This window comes from Anas platyrhynchos, chromosome 1 (genome assembly GCF_047663525.1).
Source record: "Anas platyrhynchos isolate ZD024472 breed Pekin duck chromosome 1, IASCAAS_PekinDuck_T2T, whole genome shotgun sequence".
Taxonomy (NCBI): Eukaryota; Metazoa; Chordata; class Aves; order Anseriformes; family Anatidae; genus Anas; species Anas platyrhynchos.
In genome coordinates this window covers 97096552-97115084 of record NC_092587.1, presented here as the reverse complement: position 1 = coordinate 97115084, position 18533 = coordinate 97096552, and the positions used below count along the sequence as shown (strand labels likewise).

General features: G+C 51.1%; 1 long non-coding RNA gene across 3 annotated transcripts; it reads right to left on the bottom strand.

The window, feature by feature from the left end:
- Positions 1–19: 19 nt before the first annotated feature.
- LOC106016445 (uncharacterized) lies at positions 20–18181 on the bottom strand. 3 transcript variants are annotated; one of them, XR_002401152.4, is made up of 4 exons: positions 18018–18181; positions 12918–13143; positions 7446–7568; positions 20–1318 (listed from the first exon to the last, which is right to left on the bottom strand). It is a non-coding gene; the product is annotated as an uncharacterized lncRNA (long non-coding RNA). The 3 variants fall into 3 exon arrangements; XR_011804056.1 differs by lacking the exon at positions 20–1318 and adding an exon at positions 9650–10437 and having other exon boundaries at positions 6648–7568; XR_002401151.4 differs by lacking the exon at positions 20–1318 and having other exon boundaries at positions 6648–7568.
- Between the last annotated feature and the right edge of the window lie 352 nt (positions 18182–18533).

Below are 18533 nucleotides of genomic sequence, written 5' to 3'. Positions count from 1 at the left end.
CCGCGCCCCACCTCCCCGATAAGCCCAGGCGGCGTGAATCGCGGTTTAGCAGATGGTTGCCATGGGTTACCTCCCTGCGCCGCAGATATTCCCTTCAGAAATAGCAACGTTAATTGAAAACAGGGGCCCGGCCCTGTCACTCCGAGGCTCGCTTCGGCGGGTTGGCCGTCCTCAGCCGCGGCGGGGACATGGCCAACGCCAGGGGAGACGACGGAGGGACCAGGCCACGGCCCAGCTCTAGGGGAGTGTTTCGTGAGGTGCAGTTGGACAAAACTGCGTCTTGGAGGGGAAGGTCGGGCCCCAGGTGGTCAGCAGCCAAGCTGGGAAGAGAGGGCAGATCTCCTGCCCTGTGCCCATGGTGAAATTCGCCTTTTAAGAGGAGTTTAGTGGGGCTTTTCTGTAAGTGGTGTCACGCAGATCCTGCTATGGCAGGATAGCCACAGCAGAAGGGGAACAGCCATTAGAGAGCCAGGGTGGTGGAGGAGGCGTCTGGTGAGGTGCTCGAGGGATCAGTGGTAGGTCTCATCCTGCTTTAACCTATCCCTCTTTCAGGATGATTAACGTGTAAGCGGCAGGTCTTGCAAAATTTAGATAGCGTAACCTGCTGCCACAAATTAGCAAGGATATTTCTGTTCCACAGAGGATTTTTAACTTGCAGCCTGGACTGGCACTGCAGGCATGAAGCCTGCAAGCAAGGAGGAGAGGTGGTCTGTGCCAGAGAGGGAGCGCTCTCCCAGCCCTCCCGTGCCAGCTCAGAAAGCTCCCAGCTCCTTCTCAGTGCATCACAGGCTGGCCCTTGAACCCCCAGCACTGCGAGCATGTTGTCTCTGCCCAACCTGGGGGGCTCTGGGGGCATGCACAGGCAGCAGGTGCTCAGTATGGTGGGAGAGGCAGAGCTCCATGCTGTTCTTGCAGTCTGGGCATTAGTAACTCAGTCCCTGCATTAAGTTATCACACTTCTGATCTGTTCAAGCCCTACGCTAGTAACATTTTACCTGAGGCTGCACCACTTCACACACAGATGAGACTTTTGCTGTAGCCCATTCAGTGCATGGCTTCTTCTGCGACCCCTTCTGAAGATTCAGTTCTGCCTTCCTTGACGTCAAAGCAAACTCTCTCGCTTCTCACTGTTTCAGTCCTAAGTGCCACTGGGTTTGATTCCCAGTGCCATAGGCATCTTCAAGATCTTCTCCAATGTCTTGTCAGGGTTTCTTGGTCTTTTATGTGAGCTCGGAGGGACATCTGTAGAACTCTACTGCCAAAATCAGAGCCCAAAGGCATCCTGGAATCCCTTGTTCCTGAATTGCTTGTCACACACCTAAAAATTGAAAGTACAGGAGAGTTAACTTCAGCCTTTTCACTTTGTCAGCCATTTTCAGGGAGCAAGTTCCTTATCAGGAACTTTTGTGCCCTCTCTCTTCTTTGCCTTGACTATGCATTTACTACAGATTACTCAAGATCCACAAGAAGTTCTGCTTTAAAAAAAAAAAAAAAAAAAAAAAAAAAGACTCCAATTATCCCTATATCATGTTAACCAGCCCTCTTAGCTCTTACAGGGTTTTCTCTTTCCTCAGCTTGAACAGAGGAGTACTTGAGATCAATGCTGTTCATACCACGGAAACTCCACAACAGATGGAAATCCGTAGCATGAACACATCTGAGGCTAACAGAGTCATTCTGCATGCAGCAATGACATCAGAAGCCTGACATCATATGTGACATCTGCAAAGCACCAGGGTGGCTGCAGCACAAAGCAGCTCTGCAGAACTGATGGGGGAATTACACTGCTTGAAAATGCATTAGCACGAGCGATGATGTGTTGCACTACAGAGGCATGATATTATGCACTGGAGGAAGACCAGTCTTTCTGCAACCGCATATGCTGCTAATCCCTTGCACTATATTGTCGGAAAAGTATTGTCCTGCTGGGAAAGCTCAGAGGACGTTTGACTTAGCAAAAACTGAAAGAGTTTGAGATGTCTTTCCTGGCCCAATGTCAGCTGAGGGTACATACGATCCTATTCTACAAGTATCCTAGGAGGTATAATGGCCACAGTGGGAAAGTAATTGCAACCAGAAACCAAAAGGAGAATTGATAAATGGAGCGAGATGAAATTGAGTTAAAGAAATTGGACAAAGATTTTCCTAACAGCAAAATCTGTTGAGCCATTACGAAGCAGACTAGAGGGCACAGCCCACATTGCTCTCTGGAGCAGAGCAGAGCATGAGCCAAGGAACAGGTCTTTTTCTTTAATCACAGGTCTGTGTCATTGGGAAAGCAGCCTCGTATTTCCCTTTTCACAGCCATCAGAGAACAAAAGTGGGATTTCCATGCCTACCTAGCTCACGCCTGGCAGAACGTTAGCAAATTTTAGGGAAAGTAGCCAAATCTTACAGCAGAGCACTGCCAATTGCTCCCCAGAGCAGTCGTCTCTTGCTCTCAAACGTAGTACTGCAACGTGGGCTGTGAACGGCAGGGCCACGGCCACTTCGCTGGCTGGCTGAGCGAGCGTGCCTCATTACCAGGGATTCATCAGCACCGCTGTTAATAATGCAGGAGCTGCTTGTCTCTGGGGGAGTTCCTCAGCAAAAACAGCCCTGCTTCTGTATTTCAAACACAGCCAATGCTGGCGTGATGGGCTTTCATGCTGACAAAGCATTTTGGTTATTTGTTATTCTCAAACGGCGTCTCGGCGCTGAGCAGTGACAGAGCTAGGAGAGGTACGTCCATGGTCGAGGAGAGCTAAGCCAGCTACCCGTGTCTTGGTGTCAGCCTGGACCGGTGGGATTGCTGGTGCTTTGGTCTCGAGGTCGCCTGTCGGGAAGGCAAGGGCAGGAGTTCAGCCTGCCCTGGCGTTGCCCTCGGCTCCAGTCACTCCGTTGGAGGGCGAGGGGATGAGCACGCAGAGGTCCTTTTGTCTCTGACCTATTGCAGTCATAGGGTGATCTTTGTGGTGGTTTCTGTGGCTCTGCCAGCACACAGGAAACCACAAATGGGGCCAGCATCCCCCATGAAACTGCTCAGTCTTCCCCGTTTTGCAGCTTGCACGAAGGACGGAGCAGATGTTGTAATTCCATGAGGACCACTTGAAAGCCTTATTTTGTCATTACCCACTTGTGCATTGCAGCACATGGGATGAGGGATAATTTCCTGCTTTCCAGTGGGGATGCCGTGCCAGGCGCTCTCTAACAGGAGCCTGCCTGTGAGTCCTGCTGCTGGTGGGGCTCCTGGTGGTGACTGTCCTTTAACATTTGTCCAGAGAGGAAACCTGCAAGGAGAGGTTTTAAAGAGAGCAACAGAGCAAAGCAATATGTTGAAAAACAAACCAGTAAGACGCCTGTCCTTTGGCTGCTGTTGGTAGGGGTAGGTCTCTGTGTCCGAGGTGGGACAGCTCAATGTCCTTCACGCAGCTCAATGCCCTGGGACCACCCCTGTTTCAAAGCACGTTTGGCAGCTCACCCCTAGAGAGATGAGACCTTCCTTGCAGGCATGCAGTGCTCAGGGGTGGGCAGCCCTGGTGGCAAGCAGTGTGACACAAGGCAGCACCATCCTGGCCTTGCTCAGGTGAGCATCTCCCTCTGGCACCGTGCTTGCATGGCACATGAGAACAGTCAGACCAGCAAAAGGGAGGAGCACTACTCGCAGCACTCCGCAAGCACCGGGGAAACAAACAGCGTGTTTGTAAACCACACAAAAATTCAGAACATTTCGATGACTTTAGCTGGGAAGGCCTAGGTCTGGTGAACGCCCGTCCCGCTGCTGAGAGGGGACAGGGCTGTGGTGCACATGGAAGTCTCGGTGGACACAGGGAGGAACAGGGAAGTCAAAGGAACAGCTGCAGGGCCACACCAACCCAGCTGCCTGGCGAGGGGTCCACCCGCTGATCATATGTTCCTGTAAGGAGCCAAAAGCAGCGTGGTCATAGACCATGCACACAGCTTGTCTGAGGAGCTGGGAAGATGACCTTCTAGCCCTGGGCTGGGGCTGATCTTGCAGGCGTTGCTGCCCCAGAGCCCAGGATCCCAGAGCCTGGGAGGCAGTTTATCTTAGATCTGCATTTCCCTACATCTGTCCTCCTCTCAGCTCTACCAGTGCTGCAAAGTAAGCTGTATCTAAATGTAGAAAACAGGCTAGCAGGGCTTTGGGAAAGCACCCGAGAACCCAGCTCGCTTCCATCACACCCACAGAAAACTCACAAGCTGTCCAGCCCAGTACTCCAGGCACTTTGCATGCCAGGCTTTGAGAAATTACTGAGTTCTCTTTCTGGCCTGGTATTAACACAACAGCACTAGCCATTCACCACAGGAAGAAGAAATACAAGGAAACCACAAAAAAAAAAAAATAGAGTGGCATGAAAAAACTGTCAGCATCTTCCTAACAATGCCCAAGAATAGGCACAGGTCTGGGAACAGGATCTTATTTTCTGAGCTCTCCTCACCAATCTTGTAGCTCGGACTCCTTGAACTCTGCCTACGCCTAGCAGCCCACAAAAGTAAAGCTTCATTTCCACGGGGAATTTCCAGCTCAACGCTTGGAAAAGCAGCCAGCAAGACCCTCAATTTCTGAGGAGCATTTGATGCTGCCCAAGGCTTCCCGGGAAGGTTTGTGGGTCAGTGGTGGCAGAAGACCTCAGCAACTCCCATTCAGGCTCCCAAATCTCCGCTTTCCCAGGCTGGGGTGGCATGAGGAGACAATGAGCACTTGTTCCTTCCCCACTGGGGCTGAGCAATAAAGCTGTGAAAGCCGGGGCTGAATAATCTAACAGTGACAGCTAGCTGCAGTAAGAGATCTTCCTGGGCACCCCCGGGACCGCCTGCAGGTGCCTGCTGCTGCTTGAAGCTGGGAGAAGAGCCCTTTGCTCTACTGGCTCCTTGGGGCAGCAGAAGGAGAGCTAGGTTCGTCCTGACATGGGTTAAACAGGGAAGAAGGAGGCAGAGCCTTCATCACCAGCCCTGCCACCAGGACCCTGCGTGCCTGCTTTCAGAGGCCAGATGCACCAGACACACACAGATCTCCTTACGTTTGTTTTAAAGCTCGAAGAATCTCTTGAGATAAACATCCTAAATTAAAGATAAAAGCACCGTGGGCTTGCCAGCAGCCTCCACCCCCCTCTCCCTGGCAGATAAGCTCACACCCGAGCCACACTCGCATCCTCCTGCCCTTACCCGGGGTTTCACCCAGGGGTGCCTGTCCCCAGGGGTCCCAGAGAGGCAGTGGGACCCCTGCCTGCTGTGCCGTGGCTCCCTGGGGTGTCAGGGGTACCCGCTGCACTGCTCGCCCCACTTTCTACTTCCAGGATGTCTCAGGAGGATGTTAAACCCAGGCTGGCCCCAGCTGTATTTAAAGTGATTGTAATTCACATGGATTGGGCCGTGGTTATAAGCTGAATTACATTCCGATTTAGCGGCGGGGGATTAAGGCTCTGTATTTTAACTTATTAACCCCAGCCCCGTTTGAAGATTCCTCTCACCGCCTCACTAAGCTGATGGAGGAAGCAGCTCCTGCCCTCGCCCTGCCAGCCCACCAGCATCTGTGTGGCCAGCGGCGGGTGGAGGATGTCCTCTGGGCTAAAGCTGGCAGAACGGGGTGCGCAAGCCACAAGCAGGGATGCGCCTGCTTCCTGCAATCGGGGCCAGCCAGGCTCTGCTTGGATCAATCAGCTGTTTCCCTTCTCCTTCTCCCACTGAGATGCCTACGAGAGTTAACTCTTCTCTTCTGGCCACGGCAGTGATGGGACAGCTCATGGAGGTGGTACAGGAGGGTCCCCGGTGCTGCGGCTCCTGAGCGCAGGCAGTGCTGCACCTCTGGACCCGGGTTCACCCACTTGGTTTCTCCTTGCTGCCAGACAGACAGCAGCCCGGGCACACTCCAGAAAAACTTCACTCCATTTAATATTTAATGAAAACCCAATGTAACTGTCATGTCCTTTTCTGTTTTCTCTCGCTAACGCTGCTGGCTGCACAGGTATCTGTGTGTAAACAGAGCCGGTTTCCTTTCCACTCGGCTGCATCCCCAGCTCGGGGCACAGCTCGCGATATCCTTGCTCACCTTCAGAGGAGCTCCCAAAACAGGCCTGCCAAAAACAACAGGAATGCCTACACGGTGCTGTCACCACCCCAGCCAGCTAAGGGTGTCGCAGCCCAGCAGGACAGCAGCTCTGCAGATCACAGTTTATTCTACTCCCAGAAAAACTATAGCAACTCCTTCCTCTGAGAGCGATTTCACGTAGGTTACTAAATGCCTTGAGCTGGGGAGGCAGAAGTCAGAGGAATGGGAGAACTAATAAGATGCAGGCTGTCCGTCTCTCAGCCACCACTTCCAGCCCTGTCTGTGCCACTCCCAAAGCCATCCCAGAGCAGTGGTCCCAATCATGTAAGCAGGGGAAGGATCAGCACCAGAAAGCCTTGCCCAAACCAAACCCTAAGGGCTAGGGGTGGCACAGGGACCCTGTTCCAGAGGCAGATGCCACTGCCTCAGATCTGCTGCCTGGCAAACTGTCCCTGTTGTGGTCAAGCAAAGAAATGCCATCTCCCAGGCAAGTCTGTCGTGCCTCAACAACAGCAAATTTACTTACAGGAGAAGAAAATGGCTTAACTAATCTTTGGTCACTCAGCTTAACTTCTGCCACTGACACAGCAGGAGGTACTCACAAGCCCAGTGGTTTTATTTATTTAAGTGTATTGATTTTAGCCCAGATTGGAAGAAAACAGGCGGATAAAGGGCAGGAAATTCCTCAGCTGTAAGAAATGCACAGAATACTAGAAGTCAGATTTAAACTAACAGATGAAAATACATTTGCCAGAGCAAGGCAATGAATCATTCTGCCAGGAGCACAGAGATCTGGACAAAAGCCAGACCCTGCCCACTTACAAGGAGTAATTTGGGGTATTAAGTGGCCACTGCATTCCTATCGCTGACCATCATTTAATATAACAGCAGCGCTCAGTGGCTCCCAACCAGGACTCAAAGCCTGCTGTGTTAAAAAAGAGCAAAAGCCATCAGACCTACCCCCAAGATCTTATTTATAATCAATGGCCTCAGAGTCAATCAGATTCAATAAGGGAAGGCTAAACAAGAAGGATAGAGGAGGACGAACCACACCAGAAGTGTACTCAGCCACATAGGCTGCCGTGCACAGGCAGCACAGCACTGAGATATGCAGGAAGATGACGAGAGAAGGATTTTTGGAGGGTAAAGTTTTGTTCATGTGTCAGCTCTGATTATCTGATTAACTTCTTTGTGATAGCCCAGTGGATGAGACTTCACGGGAGTGGTCACCAGCTCTGTTGCCCATTATCACTGATCTTGCCAGAGCTACTGGTGCAGTGTGACGTTATCCTGTGGAGGTGGGCAGGGAAAGCAATGCACGTGAAGGGAATCCTACATTTCCCACAGCTTCCCAGGATTTAATTGACCACATGCAGTCTGTGAAACCGGTCCCCACCTTCTCTGCCAGCAGGGAGACTTTGAGCAGCTCAGAACAAGAAACCACGCTGCAATCCCCTCTCCATCCGTGGGAATCTCCTGAATGACTCTGAAGATGTGGGAATACTTTGAAGGACCCATCCTGTGAACATAAAGGTATTGATCAGCTCAGAAGATGGAAGAGAAAGAGATAGCAAAGGTGTTGGGTTAGCAGCCCTGCCTTGAGAGATGAATAAGAAGCACCCCGGATTCCTCCTTTCCCAGCAAGTGCTTTGATCCTTCCCATGCCCATCACCTGTGGCTTTTCCTGCTCCTCCTGCAGGAGCAGCCCTTGGCACACCCAGTAAATACGGAGGCAGAAGCTGGGCCATTACCAGTCCCTCAGACCCAAGGAGGAGCATCTGTGCCCAGAAGCCTCGAGATCCCTGCTTGCAGGGGTGAAAAGAGGGTCTTTACTGGAGAAGGAGCAGCATGGCAGGAGCCAGGAGAGGGGCAGCACTCATTTGAGCAACACAAGGAGCACATCCGAGAGCAGGCAGGCAGGGAAGAGCCGCCCCCACCTGCACCACCTCCCCATGCCCTCTTCCATGGAAGGCCTTGAAGGCAGGTGACTCTCAGCGGCAGAGACGGAGGCTCCCTCCTGTCGTGCAAGGGCAGAAGGGATTCTCCCCAGCAAGGTCAGGCAGGTTAGTATCAGAGCTAACCCATATTCCCATAAACATTCATTACTTGCTGCCCTGCAGGCACTGCGAAGGGCAAAGTTTGTCCCTGTTGTTGAAAACAAAGATAGGAGCATCCGATCTGATTTTTGCAATCCAAAGCCCTGGTGAGCCGTCTAAGCCCGAGGCAAACACACAGCAGGAAGAAGCTTTAGGAAAACCAGATTGTGCCTGTGGAACCAGAATCCGTGCTGAGATATGCAAAGTGCTGATACCCACAACCAAGCAGCGGACCTGACATCTTTCCCTTACACATTCGATAACCAACGTGCTGAACTGCAACATTTTCTTGAGCAAGCAGTTGATTCGCCTCCCCTCCCACTGATAAACTGTGGGATAAAGCCCATACAGTGCTTTGTGAGAGCCTCCCTGAACCCAGACCTGCAGGGCCGAGCCTTTTCACAAGGCAGCATCCTCCTGTCACACCTGCCCACCGCTGGGGAGGAAAGTTCACTTCTCAGAGCCAGGGGGAGCTGCCTTATCGCTTGGCAGGGCTCAACGCAAACCTTATTCTCAGTCCGCGCAGGTTTTCAGTCTCTCAGGCTTTGTTTTGAATTCTGTATTCAGAACAAGTCCAAAACTTCAGAGCGACCACAAACTACAGGGGCAGATTGATCCGGTCCTGCATCAGAGCTGCACTCAGTCGGTTGTTTCTTGCCAGGAAAGACACTGACACTGCTCAGCCAGCACGTTGGGACCACGGTGGAAATGCTAATCTGCAGGCAGGGGCAAGGCTGAACTGTATTTTATTCTGCCATTTTTTCAGATGTCATTAAATGTGATAAAAATCCCCCAAACCGTAGAACAAACCTGTCAAAGCCACGGCTTGCCCACAAAGGAGTCAGTGGGAATTATACATGTTCAGCACTTCTGGAAAAGAGACAGACAGACCGTGCAAGTCCCAAAGCAGGCAGCCGGTCAGCCTACATCAAAACGGCAAGCGGTTTTCTTTGCACACAGGGACTACTTCATGGCAAGTGATTCCTCAGAAAGGTGTCCCTTTGTAGGGCAGGGAGGATATGGGGCCTGCCAGCACCACTTGGAGCGAGGCCCAGGCTGCGCACCCGAACAAAGCCTCAGCACAGGCCCTGGGCAAATCCGGCTTTGTAGCAAAACCTAATGCCAGCAGAGTTTTGCTCCGTCTCAAGTGCTGTTGATTTCACTCTCTGAGCCCTTAACCAATTGGAAGAAATTGGGAAAGGGATCAATTTAACGCTCAGGGAGAACACTACGCAACACTGAGTGAAGAAAAGCACTTTTAAATTATTGAGACATGTCCTCTTATATGGTGCTTTCACCTAAAAGGAGCTGCTCCAGTTTGAGCAAACATACTGTGTAAAGGGAATTTAGGGGTTGGGTGTTGTTAGGCTGGGGGGTAATGAAGATCCTGAGGCACGCTGTTTCTTGCTAATTTACTTACCAGAACTGCCAGGTTCCCCATGAGCAGTCACTTTGGATACTCTGGAAGGTTTCAGAAGAAAAAGCCTCCTTCTTGCTGACTTACCAGCTGGGCCTGATGGCTTGGCAGGTGCCAGGCCTGCTGTAGGGTTTTGGATGGACACAAGCTCCATGCTGTCCTGTCTCTGTGTTGTCTCAGAGCTCTCCCAGGCTTCTCACTGGAACACAAGCAGCTTCCCCTGCTGAGACAGCATTTTGCAGCTTTAGCTGGCTACGAGGGACTTTCCTGTGCTTGCTCTTGCTTCAACCTGCTCCCAGGAATGGAAACATGAACCTGTAGCACACAGCTGCTTACCCCTGCCCTGCCAAAACCCACTTTGGTTGCTGCTCTGCTTTGGTCTGGCCGAGGACATCAAGCGCAAAACCCTAACTGAGGGTGCAGAGCTCCTTGTGCCATCAGTGAGCTGGGCTCAATTCTCACCAGATCTCTTGGCCTTAAGCCTCCCCAGGCAGCTCTGGCTGTTTGGGAGGCCCTCAAAGGACACTGATCCTAGGAAGGGAGACCAGCCAGCCAGCTCAGCAACAGGTACAAGAGAGCCTGATGCACAGTGTGGGAGCCCAGTGGGGTGCTGACCAGCCAGGAGAGGCATCCGGATGCATCTCAAGCATCTCCAGAGAATACAGTGGGAGGATAGGGAATGTCTACACCAGCCCACAGGGAAAAAAGCTTGTGGGACTGAATCCAGAACTCGGGGAGGGTGGCCTGAACCCACCTCTGCCTCAAGCAGCTTGGAAGTCAGCAAAGAGGAAGGATGGGGCTTTGCTAATTGCTGAGGTGGCTGGCAGCAGAGAAAAATTCTGGCAGGGAAGAATTTATCCTCTAAGCTTGTTATCCTGTCAAAAAAAGGAAATGAGGTTAGTTGAGGCTCATTTGTTTGTGACGAACTCCTGTCTCTTACTATTTATCACTGGGTGTGATTACCAGCTGATTTACGCTCAGCAAGTTGTGTAGCTGTGGTGAGGCTGCAGAGAGGAGAGCATAGACCCCAGAGCAGTAGCCAGAGGCCCATCTGCACCCCAGGAGCCCCCCAAAGCAAGGTCTCATCTAGCCCCACTGTGGGCCAGGGAAGTTTGTTGTGTTGCTGATCTTCTCCAAGCTGAGATAGTTGGTTGGGTGCATCAGGCTGCAGCCTGAGGTTTGGTCTGGGGATGAGCAAACGCCTCCTGATAGCACTGAGTGCTCTTCAGAGCCCAGGTTCATGCCTTGCATGCACCAGCAGGAGCAGGGGGATTAGACAGCTGGTTACACATGGAGGAGATGGAGGATGTTGAGGACAATCTGCCATGTGTCCAGTCCTCCCTGAGGGCTGCCCAGGCTTGAGTATCAAGTACACTGGTTGAAGATAGTCCACATCCTAACACCACGTGGAGGAGAGCTGCAGGAAGAAAAGCATCAGTCCAAATGCCAGGAAGCTCCTTCTGTGCTAAGGGATATGGCAGCACACGCTGAGGTAGCAACAGGCCCAGCAAGCTGGGAATGAAGTTCCTGAGAGTTTCATAGTGGGTCTCAGATGATGGCAAATCAGAGGACAGGAATATATTTAACAAGTGGCTCTGTTAGTTTTGTTGGCCCTCTCTGATGAGATGACACATCTGCTTGGCAGTTGTCACACCTACCACTTGACTCTAAGGCTGACTCTAAGTCAGCTTCAGGGAGGACTGTTGTAAGGCATTTGACACCAGACTGTACAACATCCTGATTAAAAAATTAGCACTATATAATATCAATAAACCACACGTTAACCAGATTAAGCACTGGCTGACAGTTCTCAACCAGTAACTGCCAGTGGTGAATCATCTTCAAACGTCAGTATTTCTAGCAGGGTTCTTCAGGGAGCTGCTTGAGACCTGACACTTTTCAGCATTTTCATCACAAGAAAAGCAAATGCAAATCTCAGGGTTGGTGCAGTGCATAAACGACAAAAAGATTCCAAGTGATGAATAATGAGGAGCACAGGGCGACCACACAAAGCAGGCTACTGCTCAGCGAGCAAAGCCTGCTTAAACAAGCACCATTTTACTGCAAAAAGTTGTTCCTGGAATAAGGAATGCCAGACAGACCTCCGAGGGTGCTGTATCTGGAAAGCAGAGCCTCCGTCACAACCTCCAAAATCCTTCTCAGACCGGTTGTTCAATAAGAACGAACAGCATCAAGCTGTGGCAAGGGAGCGGTAATGCAATTCTGGGACATACGCTCTGGGAATAATGAGTAAGCGAGTCATACACACCTTTGATGCTAGCGAGCAAGACAAATCCATCCCAGCTCACTGCCTCTACAGCTGTGACAACACTGAAAAGACAGCTGGAAGAGGGTGTAGAAAGTGATCTCAGTGCTAAACGGGGAGAAAGCCCCACACCTCTCCAGCAGACTGCAAAGCACTCAGGTGTTTTTGTTGTTGTTAATCAAAAAAATTTGAGAGATGACTTCTCAAAGGAAGGAAATACCAGGCTGAGTTCTCAGTGAGGAGGAGGATGGGGTGCACAAAAGGAGGGGGAGATAGGAACAAGGGCTTGGAAGTGGACCTTCCCAGCTGGGATTGAAGGGCTGCCACGCTCAGGTGCACGGAGGGGCTGGGCAGGCAGGATCCACATCAACATTCAGAGAGATGAGCAAAACAAGGCAGAAACAAGGGGCTGGCAGCAGGGCTTCATCAGGAACCTAGCAAACAGGGAGAGGAGCTACAGCACTAGATGACAGGAGGACAGCATGCAATAGGCACACATGCACGCAGGCAGCATCTAAGCATGAAGGCCTTGAACACCTTGTGTTAAGGGAAGGCCTGCATGGAAGACAAAGGTGAATAAAATTCAGACACAAGCTGGGCTTAAAGCAGGTACGTCATGTGCTGCAGCAGTGATACTGTTTTGGTGAAATAATTCTCTAGAGAAAGGTGGGACAGTAGATCTCATCCATCTGGACTTCCCAGAAGACATATGCTAGTGGAAAATTAACAGTTAAGCCTGCAGAGCTGAGGATTAGCGCACACAGGTGAAGAAGAGGGGCAGCCTGACTAGAAAGGAGCTGGTAGGCAGCCTTAGCACAGACATGCAGGGGTGTGCTACTGTCATTTTTTGGTGGCAGAGGGGAGAGCATTGTCTGTACAGCAGAGTACTGAAACACACAGGAAGGGATAGGTCACTCCGAGGAGCCAGGCAACCAGAAACAAATAAGAGACAACAGCCCAGAAGCTAAGGTCCGGCAGCCAGGAACGAATAACTAGAATTCCTCTCACCGACCAGAGCAACAGCAGCTGACGCCGAAGAGGGAAGGAAGACTTTGTTCATTAGCATGCTTTTCTTTTTGGGTTTCCTACCTGATTTAGTACCTGGGCTGCATGGGCCTCGCTGATGAACACATGCACAGCATCATTTTAACCTTGCCATTCAGGAAGCAAGGCTGTTTCCCTCGTCTTCTGTGCCCTAGCCAGCAGGCTCCTCAAAGAAAGGGTCAATAATCTCTTCATGGGCTGTTCTCTTGAGCTCGTGTTTACAGTGTCTGGGTTCACATCAGATATTAATGATCTGATTTTCACAGCAGACCTGTAAAAGAGAGCAGGGAGAGAGAGGGGAGACCGAGACAGATCTGCTGCTATTCGTTATACAAAATGCCTAGGTAATGAGTTTCGTTATCTAGCACTTGATATGCTCAGACAGCTCCACGCTCCTCCAAAGGAGAGCCCAGCACCTCACAGCTCCCAAAACACGAGAGGCACGCAGTGTGTGCGGCAGGGGCGGCTGGCTGGGCAGTGCCTCACCACTCTGTGTTAGAGGTAGGGGCAGGGCTGGCAGCAGAGCTCCCCACTGGGGCTGGAGATGCTTGTGTTTCTCAAGCATAGCGAGACTTTTTATTAACGTATTTTTCCTCACTCTGAGGAACAACTGAACCATTTGAGCTGAAGCTTCTGTTTAAAGGAACGAGAGAGAAAGCTAGCCTGGGGCAGACATTTGGCATGGCAATACTCAGCTGCAACTCTCTGAGCCTGGCAGCGTTACAAGCAACAGAGAGGAAGGCCCCAGCCAGCAGTGTCTGGCTTCACCTTAGCAGGGGGCACCGCCAGACCTGCCCAGATGAGTGGCTTGATGCCACCAGTGCTAGATGGCCGCCACGACCCAAAGGCCCACGTGCCCCTTCATGCCCCGTGGCTGAGGCCAGAGCTGTCAGCCCCTCGGCATTGCCTTCTGCCTCCTTTCCAGCAGCTCGGCTGGATCCAGAGCGGTGAGGGGCAGAGGTCCAGCACGGATCAGCAGGTAAGGGCCACTTGCTAGATCATCACCGTTCCCTGCAGGGGTTTCACATCCGAGAGCTGGCTCTCCTCAATGGTCCTGTCTGACCGTGAGCAGCCTCATGCCAGGAAGCTCTGTGCTCCAGACAGGCACAAGGATCTGAATTTTCAGCTCATTTAGCATCATTCTGGCCAGGCTTCACCTTTTCAGCTCAGGTTTTACAGCAGCACGGGGCAGCAGGTGAGAGCACACCAGGGGCAGAGATGTGCACAGCTGCAGCAGGCTGGGGTGCAGCGCTCACATCCTGCACCTCCCGGGCATGGCACAGGAGGCAGAGCGGAGGGGGAGAGCCAGGAGGTTATCGTGCATGTCTTTGGGCGACCATTTGCTCAGCTGTCTGTGCTGCTGGCAGGGAGGAGTGGCAGACCCCTTTCTGAGTGGTTTCCAAGACAGGATGCTGCGTTTTTTATTTGTAATTGTGCCCATGTGGCTATGATCCATGGCCGTGCCCTGTCGCCCTTTGAGGAGGAGCACAGTCAGCTTTTTGGGGGGAGGTCTGCTTTATCCAGCAGAGGTGGGAAAGCCAAGATGGTTGTGGTACCACCAAACATTCCTCTACAAGCAGCTCTGGAAAAGCCTCAGGAATGTGTTGTTTAAAAGAAAACACAGGCTCTGAGATAGCTTTGAAGGGCACAGCATGAGAACAAGTACTCAGCTAAGAGTACATGCCCAGGCACCTAGCAGGATTGCCACTGCCCAAGCTGAAGTCTCTGACCCTCCTAACAGGGGTCTCCACCCAAAATTGCTGACACCTGAGTGATCACACAGCCAGGGGAGCCTTGTCCACATCTGTGACAGACTTGGGCCAGGTTTTTCTTTACACATACACTGTCTCCAGCATCCCTGCTCCTACTCAGGGTAACACTCCAAAATGGACATTTTGCTGGTTCCTGATCAAACTTCCAAAAACCCAGCAACCAAATGAATTACAACATTCCCCCACCCCGCCTTTTTTTTTTTTCCTAAGAAACCAAAATTATTTGCCAGCTAAAGTTGCACTTTTCTGTGCACACACTCCCTCCATCCCAGCAGAGACCTGCTGAGATATACCCAGGACTTGAGCTGCTAGGTGCTTTGTCGACACATTTCCCTGCAGGAAAGGAAAACTCAAACTACAGAGCTTCTCAGCCTTACAGGTGGTGTTTGCCACAAGTCACCAGGCTTTAAAAAGCTTAAGGCAAAACCTCACAAATCCTAGAAGAGCAATGCTGTCCAGACTATGAGTGGAAGAGGGAGGCTGTAGCCTTTAGGGATAAGGAGGGAGAGCTTTCCAGCTCCTGCTGCCAGGCACAGGCAAGCAGAGCAAAACCCAAAAGGAGTGGGTAGGGTGCTGCTCAGGGCCTCAGCCCTGCTGCATGTTCATAGCCCCTGCCCTCTTCCTTTGCTCCAGCCGTACACGAGCAAGGCATGCCCGCAAAGCAAGCTGCCCTGCTCCTCCCTGCTGAACCTTCACCCTCCAAGGGTCACGGAAGGGGAGAAGAGCCAAGCAAAGGCAGGTGCTGCTGTTGGATAGTGTGGTGTAGAAGGTCTGCGCCTGCCTCCGAGCTGGGGCTTGCTCTAGAAGAAGCAGTGCTGCTCAGGACTGAAACGTTTAACAGAAAATAACCATAGCAAAGATGAACAGTAAACTAGCCTGGAGAAATGTTGACACTCCCAAGCACTCACGCAGACGAAGAAACACCACCTGCCAACTGCTAGCACAGACCTCGCAGGTGAGGGATGCGCCAGCTGCACGGGCGGCTGCAAGACAACAGCCCAGGCTTTAACAACCTGCAGGTGCCCCAGCCGTGGGCCTCAAGACACCAAGGTGTTGTTTCTCTGCCATGTGCTGGGCCACGGAGGTGCCGTGCAAGTCAGGGACCAGCAGGTTGCCACTGCTCTCGTCGACACATGGATCTGCACTTCAGTGCTAGGACCCTCCACACTCCTCCCCGGCAAAGCCAGCACAGCTCTTGGCAGGCCCTTGTTATTTCAGCTAAGGCTCATCAACCATCCTTCTGTCACTAAATGCCTTATTATGTGCAATTAATGGACTGACTGAGAGCAGCTACAAAGTCGCTCTCCCTGTGAACTGAGGGAGGCAGCTGGGCTACTTCTGGTGACTTTCTAATGCTGCCAGCTTCATTACTAAAAGCAGCTGCATAAGGAGAGAGGGAGGGAGGGAGGGCAGGGAGCACGAAGCAGATGAGCTCACTCAAATCTATTAGCCCTGCCTTCCACATGCCTTCAGGCAGCTCCTGCCATCCCCAGGGATGGACACGTCCCTGTGTGGGATGCTCAGGCGCTGGTCACTGTCAAAAATTGCTTGCAGGCTGTTGCTGGCTTCAGCCCTGCCCCATGCAGGTGGGTCTTTACCACCGTATTTAGCTTATTTTATTATTTTTTAAAATTTTTATTATTAATAATACAACAAGAGGAAAGAGATGAGAGCAAGCTGACAGTGCAGGCTGAAGCAGCTAATTTGACTGTAGCCAAACTGCACTCAGAAGTGCAAAGCAATAGAATAATTTCCTGCCTCTGATCTCTCAAAGATCATCCTCTCAGGTGTCACGATCACATTCAAAAACAGCCTGACGGCGCTTGAAGACGGTGTCCCTCGATAATTAACCTATATGGGCACACCTCCCATGCCTTCTTGCAGCAGAACAGGCGCGTGCTTTGAGCCATTGCTCGGCTCCTGACATACACCACTGAACACAAAACCCAGGTGACAGAGGATTCCTAAACCAGCAAAAGGACACTGGTCTCATTGGAGCGTGGCTCTGAATTAATCTGCCTTTAGTGATGCCTTGTTACCAAAAATAAGAGAGTTACAGCTGGCATTAATGCAATCAATTCTTCCCCTGCGCAAGGCAATTCCTGAGGACTGAATGATAGCAAATTTGCTGTACCTTATAAAAAAGTGTTTAATGTATTTTAAGTCTCTCTGCCTTGCTTCCTCTGCGCAGAAAGCTAGCTGCCATTCTACCCCAGGACATTATTATTATTTATTTATTTATTTAGTCTTTTTGAGAACAGAAGGCCCTCAAAAAAGAACAATAAAAACAAGCAAGAAAATCCAGACCTATAGATCTCAGGGCAAAAATCATCTCCAAGTGAAACAGACCTAAGCCGTTTGAAGTAAAGGCCAAGACAATTGTTTAGATTAACCTTGATGACCCAAGCCAGAACTCACGGGCAAAACCTTGCAGAGCTTCCAGCTCCTGAGCAAAACTTCGCCTGAGCAGCTGTTACATTCTGGAACGCAAAATGAAATCCTGAAGATTTGCCTTAAAGCAATTTGTGTCCACCCTAACAACAAGATGCTCTGCTTTGAATGTTAACCAAGGGCTGGCTAGCCTGTCATGGTTGCAGACCTGAGGGACACGAGTGGTTCCTCCTCAGTTCTTTCTGCTTTCTGTCTTTGTGTGCTGTGGGGAGGGATATCACAGCATCCCCTCCCTGAACAGAAGCGTCCTCTCCAGCAACACTGCCAGGTGTGCTAAACCAGAGCCTCAGACTCCTCCAGGCAGTCACACAGGCATTGTCTGTACCCTTGACTGACTGTTTCCCTTACCCTAAATTCCCCACTTCCCTTCCCTGTTTAGTCTGTCAAGCTTTTAGATTGTTCTACACAGCCCAAACTCATTTTTCTGGATAAAACCAGCTTTGAAGACTGGTGAGTAGCAATCTTCAGAGCTCAGGTACTGCCTTCAACCTCCTCTCAGACCTTCCCTGCAAACCAGATTAGCTTAACCCCTTCTTTCATGCTGGTTTTGTGAAGCAAAACCACCATGCCCCTGCCAAAAATTTGCTGACAGGTGGTGCTCAGGGATGGCATGGTGGCTCCCTGCCTGCTGCAGGACACATGGGGAATGAAGGTGGGATGGGATTTATATCCAGATATGGCTGAATTCTTTGGGGTTATGAACAATACAAGGATACATGCATTACCAAGCACAGAAACTAATGTGAAAGACAACAACCATGAAAGATTTGTTTGTATGTGCAGAGTCAGATTAAGACAAGAAGGGAAATTCCCCTCTAAAAACTCTTATTAGGACCCTCATTGAAGTCTGGCAGGAGCTAGGATGACAAACATGGGTTTTTAGAATAAAAGTCTCAAAAAAAAGTCAGTCATGACAACTTGCCTTAGAGGGAAAGATACCGTGAGCATTACACAGTGGCAGAGCCATGCGTGCACACATCCACCCCAGCACTGGCTGATGAGGAGAGGCACCAGTCCTGCAGGATGGAGCTGATGGGAAGCTGCAGCCGTCTTGGCCCTCTGCACACCCAGAAAATCCTCTCCAGTCTGTAGAGATGGGGAAGGAAAGCATCAGTGAACATCAGCCAACTACCTAAGTAAAACAAGCGAGGCAAGTAGCCTGCCAGGAGGTTTCAATGGTAATGCATCCACCAAGGTTATTTCAAGGCAGCTCTGGGCACAAACTGCTTGCCACGAGGATGTGTTGTAATCCCAGCCCTCTTCTGCCTCCTCCTTCCCCCCCCTCCACTTACAGCTCACCTTGCAAAGGGGACTTTTCACAGCCCCACATAAAAGAGTAGCAAAGTGGCTTTCTTCACATGTAACCCAAAGGAAAACATGAGAGGCTGTTTTCCACTTCAGCCAAGTTGTCTTTTTAATACTATGCAAGCTGGGAGCA